The 16,652-nt window shown below is 35.0% G+C and overlaps 1 protein-coding gene across 1 annotated transcript in view; it reads right to left on the bottom strand.

Annotated features, from left to right (window-relative positions):
• The window catches only part of LOC145259858 (uncharacterized), a 1,597,463-nt gene that overhangs the window by 402,908 nt on the left and 1,177,903 nt on the right, over window positions 1-16,652 (bottom strand). The gene's annotated exons all lie outside the window — the stretch shown is intronic.

Below are 16,652 nucleotides of genomic sequence, written 5' to 3' on the forward strand. Positions count from 1 at the left end.
TCAGGTTACCAAAAGTAATAATTGTCCCAGTATAGAGGGTTTCCCCTTCATTGACTGGTACAAATGATCTTAAGTGCAGCATCTGCAGAACAGATACTACACTTTGAGATATTAATTTTTTTATTCACAGGAAAAAAAAATACAATTGGGAAGATGAACAAAAAACTTAGGCACAAGACCAACTCAAAAAGGTGAGGTTGGTTGATCCATCTCGTCTCTGTTGTAAATTTTAAATGATTTTTCTCTCGGCCAGCATCTTTTATCATGGTTACCCGTTTAAATTTGTATTTATGTGTGTGTGGTGGTAGGGGGGGGTGCCTACTTAAGCCCAATTTTTAAACATTTTTTATTTATATCAAAAAATACAAAAAAGATACTACACTTTGATCCCGGCCCGAAGGCCAAGATTCCATGGAATTTTAATAAATGGATCATATTATCAGAAGAAATGTAGTCAGCAAATAATATTCATAAGTAATCTATAAATATTGCTGGTTAGTACATACATTGAAAACTAAAGTTTGCATAAAAATTCATAAGAGGCCCAAATTAAAAGGATATTCCAAGATGGACACCATGTTTTTTTTTGTTTTTTTTTTATTACATTTTCACCCCAAACAAGGCACATTGCCACTTTGGTGTAGGGGGCTACTATCAGGGGAAACATCTACTGGGGTACTATGTAGGGATTAGGGCAGCGAGATGTTGGTTCACGTTGCACTTGAACTTATGCATGTCAGTACAGTTGGGGAAGCAGTGAATGGAATTCCAAAGTCTAGCAGTTCGGGGGAAGAAACTACTGGAGTAGAAAGATCTTTTACATCTAGGGATCTCTACAATGTTCAATAAAGAATACTAGAAACACGTTAGTATAATCGAGGTATGGTAAAATTCAAGGTAATAAAAATTTAATTTTTTTCATGTTCATATGTATATATGCATATATTTTTTTTTTTTTACAAACGTGCCACCACTTACCAAGGCTAGAAGGCCACTCGAGGATAATGGTTATTGAGTGTACAGTAGTCAATGGGATAATTTCTTAGTAATCGTTAGTAGTAGACGTTTGGTAATTTGGATTATTTAATGGAATGGTTCATCAAGAACTTCTTTACATTGGACTTGAAGACAACCAAATTGTGATCAGCTGGAAAACAGACTAACGGAAGAGAGTTCCAGAGGCGTGCAGTTCTTAAAAAGAAGCTTTGTTAATCGAATCTATGTTTCGATTTAGGCACAGGCAAAGAGTGGGGAAAATTATCGACAGTGGTTTCAGCTAGACGGGTGTTTTTCGTGAAAGATTGGCGAGGGAGGACCATACATTGGAGTTCAGATGAACACTTGCCATGGAAATAAGGATAAAGCAGAGACAGGCTCGCAACGTCTCTTCCGTGGGAAAGAGGTTGCAGGGAAGAGAAAAGGGCATCCCCCACTAAGCTACAAAGTGTATTTTGAACTCTGTCAAGACAGGATAAGCTGCTTCTAGCAGCTCCTGCCAAGATATGGCAACAGTACTCCATCATTGGATGTACTTAGCTTTTATATAGATAGAGAATTTCATCAGGAGTGAGATATCTAGTTCAAAAAAAGATGCGATAAGGTAACATCCACTGCAAAGGGCAACAACATTTGTAGTATCGTATTGTAATATATGTTTAAACAACATTTGTAGTATCGTATTGTAATATATGTTTAAACAACATTTGTAGTATCGTATTGTAATATATGTTTAAACAACATTTGTAGTATCGTATTGTAATATATGTTTAAACAACATTTGTAGTATCGTATTGTAATATATGTTTAAAGCATTTGACTGGTGCTACCAGATCAGGCTGTCTGAAGATATTGGCTTCCTGAGACGAAATGCACCTAACATTGATGCTTTTTGTTTTTCTACTTCCTTTTGTAAAACTTAATTATGTTCTACAAAACAAAAAAAAAAAAAACAAAACCCACCTTCCACCCCTTTTTTCTTTCTTCCCATTCCCCACTTCTCTTTCTATCTCCCCCACTTCCTGACTGGTTTCCCAACTTAAAATGTACAAAACGTTAATACTGTAACCCTTTTTTCTCTCTCCCATTGCAAAACTGATTGACATAGCACCCCAAATCATTACAGAAACCCCCGCCATGCTTTACGGTTGGGAGAAGGCAGTCTGAATAAAATGCTTCTTTAAACCGTAGACTTGGCCGGTGCTCGGAAATAAGGAAAACGATGATACATCAGAGAAAATCACATTTTCCCACTGCTCGGGTGACCAATTTTGGAGGTTTTTACACCACTTTAATCGCCTTGAAACATTTGTCATTGAGAGCAGAGGTTTTCTAATTGCAGTTCTTCCGTAAAATCCAGATTTGTGCAGCTCTCAACGAACAGTTTTTGTGGAAACTGGGTCCTGTAAATGTTTATTGAGCTCTGTAGAGGAGAGATGGTGGAGGCTCGGCTGAGCTCCAATCCCTATTAACAGCAAGAACCCGTTTGGTTACAACCAAAGCGAAAAGCCTTCCTTCCTTTCTCTCACACACACTCAAACGCACGCACGCACACTCCCCCCCCCTCTCTCTCTCTCTCTCTCTCTCTGCCACAAACTAAAAAGAACTTCTCTGTTTCTCTTCTAGAGCACTTCATCGATCACCGAAGTTAAGCATTGTTGAGCATGGTCAGTACTCAAACGGAAATTTAGTGCTGTATGTAGTCTCCGCTTATCTCGGTATTGTTTGCAGTCATCCTTGCCACTGGAATTAAGCTCTAACAATCCATTTAAGAGTCCGACGGGCTCTTTCAGACATCTTCATCTTTCGAACAAACTTGTGCTTTTCTGAGGACGTTTTTCCTTCTCTTTTAAAAGCAGTCATAACTTTGAGACATTGCTTCTTTAAACGTTAAGCATTCGTGCAGTTTCTGTTACACTAGCACGTGCCATAAGAGCTCCAACAATTTGGCTTCATTTGGAAGCCCGTAAGATTTGCCATTTTTATAGGAAAATGTAAAAGAAATTTATTTTAATCAAGCATATCATATGACATAAATAATAAACAAAAAAAGCATTAAAATATGCCAAGATTTGATTGTTTAAAACACGGTTAAAGATCGATGCCAAAAATGTTAAATGTTTCTCTTATTTTGTCCGACCCCTGTATATATATATATATATATATATATATATATATATATATATATATATATATATATATATATATATATATATGAGAAAAGGTCTACAGTTCAAATTTCAAGATGTTGTCCCTTTTACTGTTTATTTCTTTCGGCATGTTAAAATGTTCAATTCTTGACAGCACCCGTTTCTCCTGATGAGTCAGGGGTGGAAAAGATTAAAAAATTGACATAATAATTATATGAATGGTTCTGCGCTATGAAACAGGTGCTGTCAAGAATTGAACATTTTAACATGCTGAAAAAAATTAACGGTAAGATGGATAACATCTTGGAATTTAGAACAGAGACGTTTTGTCATTTATTTGTATATACTCTGCAATTACATCGAGCTTCATAAATTAAAGCATAGGTATAAATACAAAGTGAAATATAATTGAATAAGCATATTTTCCTCATAAAGATATATATATATCTATAATATAAAGCTGAATGTGTGTGTGTGTGTGTGTGTGTGTGTGTGTGTGTGTGTGTGTGTGTGTGTGTGTGTGTTTGGTCACGAATAGGCTCCTATATGGTTGACTATTTTAAAAAACTGATTACATATAATGATAGAAGATGTATCGAGACACAGGAATGCGTATGTTTGATCCTGTAGAACAGTGGTTCATTAAAATTTTGGGGTCTGCGTTCATGCCTGGTCCACAAAGTATGGAAATAAAAAATTAAAAGATTAAAAAATAAGGATGGTATAATAAAATTGTGGGGGTCTGCGTTCGCGCCTGGCCTCCATAGAATGGAAAAAGGCACAAACTTTAATAAAGACTTTTCATATCTATCTGCATAAGTATACTTTGATAATTATGTTTCAGTTTGAAGAAATATGGTATAATAACATAATGGGGTGTTCGTTCGCGCCTGACATCCATAGAATGGAAATATGTCACAAAGAAGGTTTTTTAATATAGATTCAGAAAATATGTGATAAGTGTTTCAGTGTGAACAGGTATGGTATAATAAATTATGGGGTTTATCTATTTTATTTTTACTTTCATCATATTTTTCTTCGGTTTTGATACCCTCGAATTCGAATCTATCTCTTTACAACCCTTTCTTTTCATAACCTATCATACTTTAATAAATCAGAGTCCATTTTCTGTAGGCTGTTTTTGAACCCAGTCAACGACGGGTACTTTTGCTAGTGTGTGTATATATATATGTATATATATATATATATATATATATATATATATATACACACAACAAATAAGTGACAAAAGTCTATATTGCAAATTTCATGATGTTGACCATCTGACAATTTATTCCTTTAATTCCGTTGATACATATAAATCTTGACAGCAACTGTTTTGTAGCACAAAATCATTCATTAAATTGCTATATCAACCAACAATTGTAAATGTCAATGGAATTAAACGAATAAGTTGTAAGATGGTCAACACCATGAAATTTGGAATATAGACTTTTCTCATTTATTTGTTATATGCTCTGTAATCACATTGAGCTTCTAAAATTAAGGATTTGTATATATATAAAAAGTGAAATATAATTGAAAATCATATATATATATATATATATATATATATATATATATATATATATATATATATATATATATACAGTTTTTTCCCTGATGAGAAGGATTTGCATTTTTTGAAACTCCTCGGATTAAGGAGCACCTAGCAACCAGCTTTGGAGTATTCTGCCGAATAATAAAACCTTTTTGTAAATTTCTACTTTACAGCTCTGTTCTTATTATATATATATATATATATATATATATATATATATATATAATAAGAAAAAGTGGTATATATATATATATATATATATATATATATAATAAGAAAAAGTGGTATATATATATATATATATATATATATATATATATATATATATATATATATATATATATATATATAACCAAATAATAATTATTTTTATAGGAAAACAATTATCAATGGCCCCTAATCATATTGTTTTTTGCCTGTTTCGTGTTTTGAAAGTGATTCAGTTTTCACAGACGAAACCTTTCCAGTGATAAGGGTTTTCGATGGATTGTTAGTAACCATTTGTGAGCAAAGAAACCACCAGACGACCAACCCCAGAGATGTCCTGGAAAGTTGAAATACTGTTTTAGTACCTCTAAAAACTCGTTAACGTTGAAATTGTGTTGACACTCGGACTTAGGGTGTGCGCATTTTTGTGCACCTCTGAGCTAGAAATGATGGTATATGCGTGGTTCCAGCGTCCAGTGAATTGCTGAATACATTTAAAGGTTTTGGGAGTAGACGAGGTTATATTTTTGATCTTGCAGTTAGAAATCGCATTTAACTTGTAATCCACCGTGCCTGTGGACAACAGTCCGTGTGAGGTAAGGAGTTACACACACACACACACACACACACACACACACACACACACATATATATATACATGTGTATGTGATAGGTATGCACTGCATATATATAATTCACTCTTTCGTTGCTGGTTGTTTGTATAATAACAGATACTAAATTACCAATTCAGGTATGAAATCAAAGTGATAATGAATGGGATCCTTTTCAGATACCAGGTGTGCATTTTTCTATTTGTTCTCATTTTTTGGGTGGTCCTATGAAATTAAAGTCACATTTATAAATTAATACTACCTACTTACCTACCTATCTACCTACGTCCCTATACATCAATATGTCATAAACATTAATAGCATTCATATTTGTCCTCTCTTAAAATGAACTGGGTTAAGAGAGAAATGTTTCAGTTTCTTGAGTCGGCTTCCATAGAACAAATTCAATAGACCCTGCATCATTCAAGTAGTAAGTCTTTGGACTTTCTCCAGATGCGGGATATCACGTATTAGATATGGATCAAACCTAACAGAGCACGGACGCGCGTATGGCGGGCACTCAGGCTAGTCTAATGTATATATCCCATTCAATTGGTATTTATCTGGACCTTGCATGTAAAGGGTAGAATGATAAAGTTGTCCCCCTAAAGAAAATAACACTAAAAAATCAATTCAGCTGCCTTGATTATGTAGTAGAGCTGAGATCTATTCAATGTAGCCGCCTTCAGCCTCAATCACTGCCTCGATACAAGCCCGGAATTGGGAGCATGTCTTTTTCACAAGCGCCGGTGGGAGCTCAGCGAATACTCGGCAGATGGCGACGATCAGGCTGACTTTGGTGCTGTGAGAGGTCATGTTGGTGATGTTCTTGATGTATGACCAAATAAAATAGTCCAGCGAGTTCAGGTCGGGTGAGGATGGGGGCCAGTGAGAAAAGAGTACAAAGTTGTAGGAACTCCTTCTGAAGGCAAGCCTGGATCTCTTTGAACATTTGGGCTGGTGCAGAGTCCTGCTGTCACCAACTACCTGGTTGCACCAGGGGATCACCACAATCTTCAGCACATCCTGGTACACTTTGGTGTTGACTTTCAAGCTGACTTCGAAGATATGAGGTGGCATGATATGGCCCTCACTTGAAACCACACCAAAGACCATAACCGTGGGTCATTCGATGCATTGAACTGTGTTCTCAAGTGTTGAACCATCCGGATTTACATTTTAAGGGTGCTAACAATAGTAACTTAGATCAGTAGAGAGCATGAGTTGTACAGTGGCGCATCTCCGATCTCGCTCGTTGAACATTGTCACTTTCAGACATGATAGAAGGCTTCTGTCGCTCTTGGAATTTGTACACAACTGGCTAACTAGTAGATGATCTGCAACAAAAACAAAACCGGTTTTCATCAAAGGGAAATGGAATCATGTCGTCTTTTCTATGACGACAATTTTATCATTCCATTCTGTAAGATCACCAAGGAAGGATGTCGCACACTTTATAACCGATAAACGGAGACTATCAGTGTAGATATTATATAAATACCAGAATTGTGTCATAAATACAACTCTACATGAGGAACGTTGAGATAGGCTTAGATCTGATGACTTCAGAGGGAGATTAAAAGCGAACAGGAGAATGTTTTGGTCTCGTCACATTGAATACATGAGAGTTATTGGGTTAGTGGATGTAGAAAAGTTGAGATAACAGTGTCAATTGGCAAGAGGAGGGGCATAAAAACATGGTAGAAATGATGAGGTTAGATTTGAGAGAAAGAAGGATAAATGAAGACCTGACCAGAGATAAGTTTAGTTTTGGCAATCAATTTTTTTTTATAGCTGTCCATGTTAAACAGATGTTAAATGGATAATGATGTTGATAATGATAGTGATGATGATGATGATGATGATGATGATGATGTACTTATGTAATGATGATGATGATGATGATGATGTAATGATGCTATGATGATGATGATGATAATGATATTTTGATGTTATAATAATGATGTAATGATGATGTAAAGATGTTATGATGATGATGATGATGACGATGATATACTGATGTTATGATGATAAGAACGTGGATGTAATGATGATGATAATGTAATGATGTTAGGATGATGATAATGTAATAATGATGATGATGATAATGATGAAGACAGCAAACCCATGAGCCTGTTAGAGATTTGCATATTACTAAAAGACGAGTAAGATAAATTTCCCTAACAGAACAGATTTGCACCACTTTTGTGTCCTCTTACCAATAATATAATTATACTAAACTTTAGGTCTGGAATCCTTATTCCAATTTTGATCTAGATCCATTACATGATTTGTATCTTAGAAAAGTTTTTAAATTTAAAGCTTTAAATTGTTAAATATTATTTATATATACAAGCAGGACCTATGGAAATTCCACAGCGGCATCTTTCATATGTAATATATTACTGCTGGACATTCTGTGGACGTTTCGCGTGAATGGAGACCCCACGATATTATTGTACCTATTTACTATGCCTCCCCACGGGACAGAGTTAGACACCAGGGTCGTTTTTTAACGTGGTACAAAAGGTACAAAAATAAAAAATTGTCTCAGTCGTGAAGGACTGATCCTCCACCGAAAGAGAACAAGAAATGGAAGTGCAGCATCTGAAGAACAGATGGTGTTTATTTGCTCCCCCACTGAGCAAATTAGGCACAAGGCCGTTTTTAATGTGAGGTAAAAACCAGCTCCCCTAAAAGTAGGCAAAAAAGGGGGCACTCTGGTTACCAAAAATAATAATTGTCCCAGTATAGAGGGTTTCCCCTCCATTGACTGGTACAAATCATCTTAAGTGCAGCATCTGCCGGAACAGATACTACACTTTGATCTTGACCAAAAGGCGTATTTATCTAAGTAGTCTGGTTAATTGTTATGGCTCGCAAATAACCACAAAAAGAACAGAACAACGGATAACAGTTTAAAACATGTATTACATGAAAACAATGGAAAGGTTACCAACAGAAAGTTTTGGTAATTCACCGAGCATGCAAGGGTCACTCTGGAATAAGAACCCTCCCCCGGGATCGCCATGAGTTATAGTTTATATGGACGATGGATTAGTCCATTTGGAAGGTCAGGATATATTTGGTTATTACGGTTTATCTCCAATATCCTTATAGGAGACTGTAACATATTTCCATTGTATGGACGCCCGGTGCGAACGGAAACCCCACGATATCATTATACTATCTTTAGATAGAACAGACACTACGCTTGGACCCTAGCCAGAAGACTAAGAAGGTGTGTTTTAGTTTTACGTAGGACCCAAAAGCAACATAATTTATTTTATTAATTATTTTTCTTTTTTTTTCATTGCGTCTTCGGTGATTGGACGATTCTATTCATTAAAAAGGAGTATAGAGGTTGATCACATAATACGAACATTAAATTAGCGTATCTATATACTAGTTTAATGTTCGTATTATGTGATCACCTTCTACCCTTCTTTTTAATAAATAAGATCGCCCGATTGAATAATTTATAATCTGAAAACCGTGACACACGTACGTACGTTAAAGGTATTATGGTATTAATATATACTCGTAGAACTCATAGAACTTTCATGATAGCTAAAAAAAAAAAAAAAATTAAACACATTATAAATAAAATGATTTTAAAAAAATAAAATAAAAAAAATAACGACGAATTGAAAACAATTTTTTAGCAAATTCTTTTAAAACTAAAAAGAATTGATTTTTAAAAAAATTCATTTTTTTTTCATTGAAAACTCAACACGCACCACATTTTTTTTTCGTTTTCTTCTGAATATTTTTTATATAAATTATAAAGGAACAGATGTCAATTCACTAGCACATTTTTTGTATTTTTAAAAAGAATCTATAATAAAAAAAGACTTAGTCTCTTTTCAACACGACCTTTTTTTTTAAATTTAAAATAAATGACAAAGTTCTCTCTGATTCTCTCTCCTCTGATCTTGAGCGTGTGGTACAGTGACGGATGAGGTGGCTGGTTACTTTTAATACATCATCAACGCTCTGATCTCCATCTGGCATCAACTGAAATAGATGGCTCTCGTCTTGGGGAGGCTCCATGTTTTGACAAGCTTCTGGGTTTGACCTTTACTCCCGATCTGAAATGGACGCGTACATCAAGTCTGTTGCCCAGATCGCTGGGAAAATGATGGGATTCTTCTACCGCTCCAGAAGATATCTCACTACTAATGCAATTCTCTATCTGTATAAAAGCCAAGTACGTCCAAGGATGGAATACTGCTGCCACATCTGGACAGGAGCTGCTAAAAACAGCCTATCCTGCCTTGACAGAGTATAAAATAGACTTTGTGGCTTAGTGGAGTCTGCCCTTTTCTCTTTCCTGCAACCTACGTCTTTGTTTTATCGTTATTTCCATGGCAAGTGCTCATCCGAACTCCAATCTCTGGTCCCCCCTCGCGAATCTTTCATGAAAAATACCCGTCTACCTGAAACCACTGTCAGTAATTTTCCCTACTCTTTATCTGTGCTTAAATCAAAACGTAGATTCCATGAAGAAAGCTTCTTTCTTAGAAGTGCACGCCTGTGGAACTCTCTTCCATCTGCCTGTTTCCCACCTGACTACAACTTGGATATCTTCAAGTCCAACATAAACAAATTCCCGATGAATCGTCCCTATAAGTAAGACGCTTAAACAAATCTCCAATACTAACGATTACTATGATACTATCCCATTAATTACTGTACGAGCAATAACCTTTATCCCCGAGTGGCTTTTGGGCCTTGATAAGTGGTGACCTCCATCTTAAAAAATAAATAAATAAAATAAAATAGCGAATTTGAAACCATAAACAGACAGCCATGTTTTTTTTTGCTTTTTTTTTTTAATTTTGAAGAGGAAATGGTTTTAATTATTTTTAACTGATAACGAGCGACTGTAAAGGGAGGTAATTCGTTTCTCATTAATTAATGTTTGCGATGATGATGTCTTTTTGTGACACTGGATGTACGGACAAGTAAATTAATATTTAGATAATATATTTTTTCTTGATCGCTCACTGGCAAAACCCCACATAAGCAGCGAGTCCGCGTTTGAGTGAAAAGACTGTGCGAACGATTCGTTTAACGTTTGTTTGACCGTTTTTGGTATCAAAGTGTAATATATAAATGTCGGAATTTTCAAATAAATAGATTTAAAAAAAAAAAAACTTTGCAGAAAAACAAATTTGAATCCGAATTCTTCAATGCATGACGAGCAGATGTTCTGGTGGTTTTAAGAATCGAGAAAGATAAGAGGCCATCTGTGGAATTGGTTTTTCGAAAAAAGCTGATTTGTCACGGATATTGAAGCAAGTATTGAGGTCGGCTGAAAATCGAGGAATTTGACTGTTTTTTTTCCTTTTTTTTTTTCGTTTTTTTTTTTTTAATCTTTCAGAAACAAAAGGGAGACAGACATGCAAGAAGGAGTATTTGAAAGTGGGGAGTAGAGAAGTTGGTTGACATCATTCCAAGATGGTTGACATCAAAATTATGCATGGAAATAGAATTAGGATGAGACTGGAGGGCACGACCCTGACATGTGAAAATGTGACGCTGACAAGTGGCACACAAGCGAAAAACAGAAAGCGAGAGAGAGAGAGAGAGAGAGAGAGAGAGAGAGAGAGACAGACAGACAGACAGACAGACAGACAGACAGAGAGCGCGCGAGAGAGAGAGAGAGTGAGAGAGAGAGAGCGAGAGAGAGAGAGACAGAGCGAGAGAGACAGAGAGAGAATGTATATATATATATATATATATATATATATATATATATATATATATATAAGTGATGGGACGATTTCAATATTTTTCCCGATTCTTATACAATTACCGATTCCGTACTAAATTCTAAATCTTGCTTTTTCATAAATCGCTAAATATTTAACGATAGTGTTGTTATTTTTCCTGATTACCGTAAACACACACGTTGAATGCGCATATATTTTCTCAAATGTAAAAATGCAGGAGGATGGTCTATAGATTTTAGTTTTACTGTTAGTTTAAAATAAACTGTTATGTCATTACTAATACAAGCCGTGGGAGATTTTGGTTTAAACAAAATCAAATAAAAAAGATAATTAAAAGGAATCGTTTTTGGCATCGAAAAATAGGCTACAATGTTTCCGATTCCAATACCAATTCTGATATCACTAAAAGTTTCGATTTTTCCAATTCCAGATTCCGATTAAGTGTCCCAACACTAATATATATATATATATATATATATATATATATATATATATATATATATATATATATATATATATATATATATATATGACTACTTTATTTAATCACATAAATTAATATACAAAAGTATAATTTTATGCATAAACTAAGTATTCAACAGTGCTCAATACATCAATACATAGGTAGAGCTAGGTAGTAAGTTAGAAAAATATATAAGCCTGACAATCCTAGTGTGGATTAAATGCGGAATATTCTGTGTAGGTTAATTGCCATATATATTTTTCTAACTTTATATATATATATATATATATATATATATATATATAGTTAGTAATTTATAAAATATATATGGCGATTAAGCTACACTGAATATTCTGCGTTTCATCCACTAATCTAGTTCTAAAACAGATCTTTTGTTCGATAAAATGTATGCCCATTAGCTGATAGGAAGGGGCGCGGTGGATACTAGAAAGCTGATTGGCTAACTAGAAATCCTCAACATATATAAAAACAAGAAGCAACCACAGAATTCGCACATAAGCCTGACGAATCCTATAGCAGATGAAACGCAGAATATTCAGTGTAGCTTAATCGCCATATATATTTTATAAATTACTAACTAGCTCTACCTACGTATTGAGCACTTTTGAAGTAAATACTTAAAGTTTACGCATAAATCTATACTTTCGTATATTAGGTTTATGTGAGTAAATGAAGTAGTTATATATATATATATATATATATATATATATATATATATATATATATTTCTTCAGAGTGAAAAAACCAAGACGAGAGTACTCAATGTGTAGCCAGAACAGTATATAGGAAATTTATTGCTGTGAGTCCAGAATGAATTTACATTGTAACTCACAGTTGCCTATCCACATACAGTATTGTTTCGCTGTATCACAGTTTATCAGTATGGATAGACAGGCAACTACCTTCAGCCAGGATCGAAACCTGACCGCCCAAACTATATATATATATATATATATATATATATATATATATATATATATATATTTCTCTCTGCAAGTCCTTATTTAGGTACGAAAATTCCATGACCAAAGCATTTTCCCAGAACTGCTTATCTATGGAACAAAAATATTGCAGAGATGCTTTCCAGATGGCTAAAGAAATGGCCGTTTTCAAGTCCAATGTAAACAAGTTCTTGTTGAACCGTCCTCTTAAATAATGAATTTCTACCCAATTTTCATCTTCACCGATCATCATCGTGTTGTCTCACCTGACACTCATTACCGCTTGTTCTTAGTTAGCGTCCAAGTCTTAAAAAGGGTTCTATTGAATCCTTAATTTGCTTGTTTATGTTCTCGACTGGGCCAGTAATTTCTCAGGGTTTTCGTTGGTAGATTGTAAAATGTGGCTCTGAGTGTTCTTGTTTTGGCCATTATTATAGCACATTTTGATTTTCGTGATCATCGTCAGGAGTAGGTATTTTAGAAAGAGCTTTTTTTTATATATATACTTTTCTTTTTGTCAAGTGGTCTGGCAGACAAAGAAGCGTAGAAAAGAAATGTGAGTGAGTATATATATATATATATATATATATATATATATATATATATATATATATATATATATATTGGAAGCAAGTAAAGCACGTCTGAATGAACACGACAGAGTTATTCTTTTTTCCGATTTTTCTGGATATCTTTTTCATTCGCCGAGTGGTCTTTTTTATATCAGCTGGGATGTTGTATAAAATGGCGTCCAGAAGTTGTTGTTCGGCCATATTCTTCTCAAGCGCTTTCTATTGGTACATCCGATTATCATCAGGGGTGATTAATGTTGTTATCTTTTTCTTTTCCCTCTGAGGCTTGGTTTTTTTATTGGCCACTACACAACAACACTCTCCCGTCGATTAACCTATCATTTAGCTGACAATAGTGCCCTAAAACAACACCTAACATCCCAAGATAAAAACCTACACTCGTCCGACATTAGAAATATCTTAACTAACAATACTAAAATTCGATATTTTAACAATTGCACACGACAACTAAAATTACTAGAAGCCATACTAATCAAAAAACTACAGCCCCTTTTTAACAGGATCTCATTTAATACCGGAACAAATATACTAAGATTATTTAATAACTAGGGCTGTGACAACAGAATATTCTTTTCATTCTTTTCCCTCTCAAGTATATATCCGACACAGTAAGACACAGTCAATTAATCGAGAACCACATCAGTCTATATAAAAACATATTAAATATTAATGGATATATACTCAAGAGTCAAAACAATGGAAAGAATATGCTGTTGTCACAGCCCTATTAATAACTAACAAGAAACTAAATAAACTATAAAATAAGAAAATCAAAATCAAAAATAAAATCAATTCGCCCATAACCCTCTTGCATCCATTTTTAATCCCCCCCTCAAAAAAAATCTATGAATACAGGTGTTACGTTGTTAAAGTGCTCCATTTGATAGATTAATTATTCTAATAAAGTTTGAGAATCTAGTCCACCTAACCCTAACATTGAAACCATTGCTGGTGGAAAGAAGAAATAAATTCATGTCATCCTAAGAGTTGGATGATTCACGAACTGAGCACAAAAAAGATGAAGTGTAGTATCAGGACAGATACTACACTTTGCTCGTTGTTGCACTAGTCAGTGATGTTTTCAAACTACTCATGGAATTTATAGGTACCATGTTTTATCTGCTCAACGGATAGGTGTTAAGTTCTTAGAGTGTTTCATATAATTGACAAATCTATTAAAGTTTAAAGGTTACGTTCTTAGAGTGTACTATATCCTATACTAATCAAATAAAGTTTGAGGGTACAGTCTACCCTACTATTTAATCCATTACGGTGGGCAGAAGAGATATCTCCATACATTCCACAAAGTTATTAAAAGAATAATGAACTCAGCAACGTCAATAGGATTTGAACCCTGCTTGCCAATTTCCCAGTCTCTGTTTACAAACACTTAGCCAGCACACATACACCTCTTCTTCCTCTGCTTGAAATGACGCATTCCAATCTGGGATGAGATTTTCGTGTTATTCTTCTAAAAACAACCGAAAAGTAAGTGTCGACTACGGATATTGATTTTTGCCTTCACTTTGTCTGCAGATCATTTTCGCATTAATCACAGACTCCTCGATTCCCGGAACATTTAAAGAGTTCTCTCCTCTTGCGCAGTTGACCAAAAATACACAGCTCGAAACCTGTTTCTCGTTGCAAACTTTTACATAAAAGCGCATCATCTATTTTTACGATCTTTATTACACGTCATTGTCATAGCACAGGGTGGAGCAGGTGACTGCAAGAGTTAGGAGTGGATGGAGTGAGATCAGGGAACTTCTATCATTACTAACCAGCAGAGAATTACCATTGTCTATGAAAGAAAGAATTTATCAGGCATGTATAGACGGTGTGGTGATGTATGAAGTGAAAACTGGCTAGTAAAGGTTGGAGACATGTGTTGCATGAAGACGTTAGAGTAAGATTAAATCTGGGCAGTATGGAAAGATTGTGTAAAAAATAAACTTCGACAGTGTGACCTGTTTGCAAAAATGGATGAAAGTTCTTGTGTTAGCAGATTTAGAACAGTTGGAGTAGCAGGTCCAGTTCACAGAGACAACCCAGAAGAGCATGGGAAGAAGTGATAGAATTGAACGTGAGGAAAAAGGACCGTAGATAAAATAGATTTGGAAATCAATTTTTAAAGCCGTCTAACACATGCCATCCTGTACAAGGACTATTAGGCCCTGTCGGTGGGGCATTAGAATACGCCGACTACCCCCCTGCAGAGGGTAAAAGTCCCTCAAATAGAGGTCCTGGATATGACCTTAAACTATATCCAGTGGTGAGGCCCCAGCTTGTGGGCTTTGGGGAGTGTGGAGCCACCCTTTAATTACCATTGCTCCCAGGTCCACTCTGACCTGTAGTGGTAGTACCTGTTAGGGTCTCAACTATGGGTTAAATAGAAACCGACGTGAAAACAACAAATATATTCTATTAAAAAAAATTTTCTTCAAAATCTTTGGATTCGGCATTAAATAACCCGAAAAGGGTTGATATGCCGTAAAACAAAAACAACCAACCAACCAACCAACAATGACTATTAACCTGATGATGATGATGATGACGACGACGATGATGATGATTTCAAACTAACCTATCTCTGGTCAAAACTTTATTAATCCCTCTTGATCTCAAATAATTCCTTCTTTCCGTCTTTCTATCTATCTATCTATCTGTTTCATTTCCTCCCCCTCTATCTATCTATCTATCTATCTATCTGTCACACACATGCATACGTAAACAACTTAAATAAACTAACCAACAAGTGTCAACCTGATTTTGTATTAACAAACGAAAAAGCAACTATGATGATGATGTTGATAAGACATGTGTAAACGACTTTATACACTCATCGAAAGTGTTGTATATAATCTATTATATCAATATCACCTGTCTGTCTGTCTGTCTGTATGTATGTATATATATCTCAAACTTTTGACAGAGGCGACGGATTTTCACGAGATCAGTATCGTTTTGAAGCTGGACCCTCCAGATGACAAATATCAAAAAATTGGCTAAAAACATTAATTCCTTCACCTTCAACTGGTCACTTTTCTACAAGGAGGGTCATTTTTTTTCTTTGCGTCGCCATTCGTATCTGTTGGAATAACTTTACTAATTTCAATGTTCCGAACTTCCGGTCGTGTCATGAAGTGGGGTAAGACGTCAGGTTTTCTTTCACTTTCTTTTCCGCCTTCGCGTCATGGGTTCCAGCCTGCCTGCCTGCCTACTACCACTCTTTTTTTTGGCTCAACACACATCTCCAAACATCCGGGCAATGTTGGGCACCAAGGCTAGTATATATATATATATATATATATATATATATATATATATATATATATATATATATATATATATGTATATATACATATATATAT

The sequence above is a fragment of the Euprymna scolopes genome, chromosome 35, assembly GCF_053919585.1.
Source record: "Euprymna scolopes isolate OS-2025 chromosome 35, ASM5391958v1, whole genome shotgun sequence".
In the NCBI taxonomy this organism is placed as follows: domain Eukaryota; kingdom Metazoa; phylum Mollusca; class Cephalopoda; order Sepiida; family Sepiolidae; genus Euprymna; species Euprymna scolopes.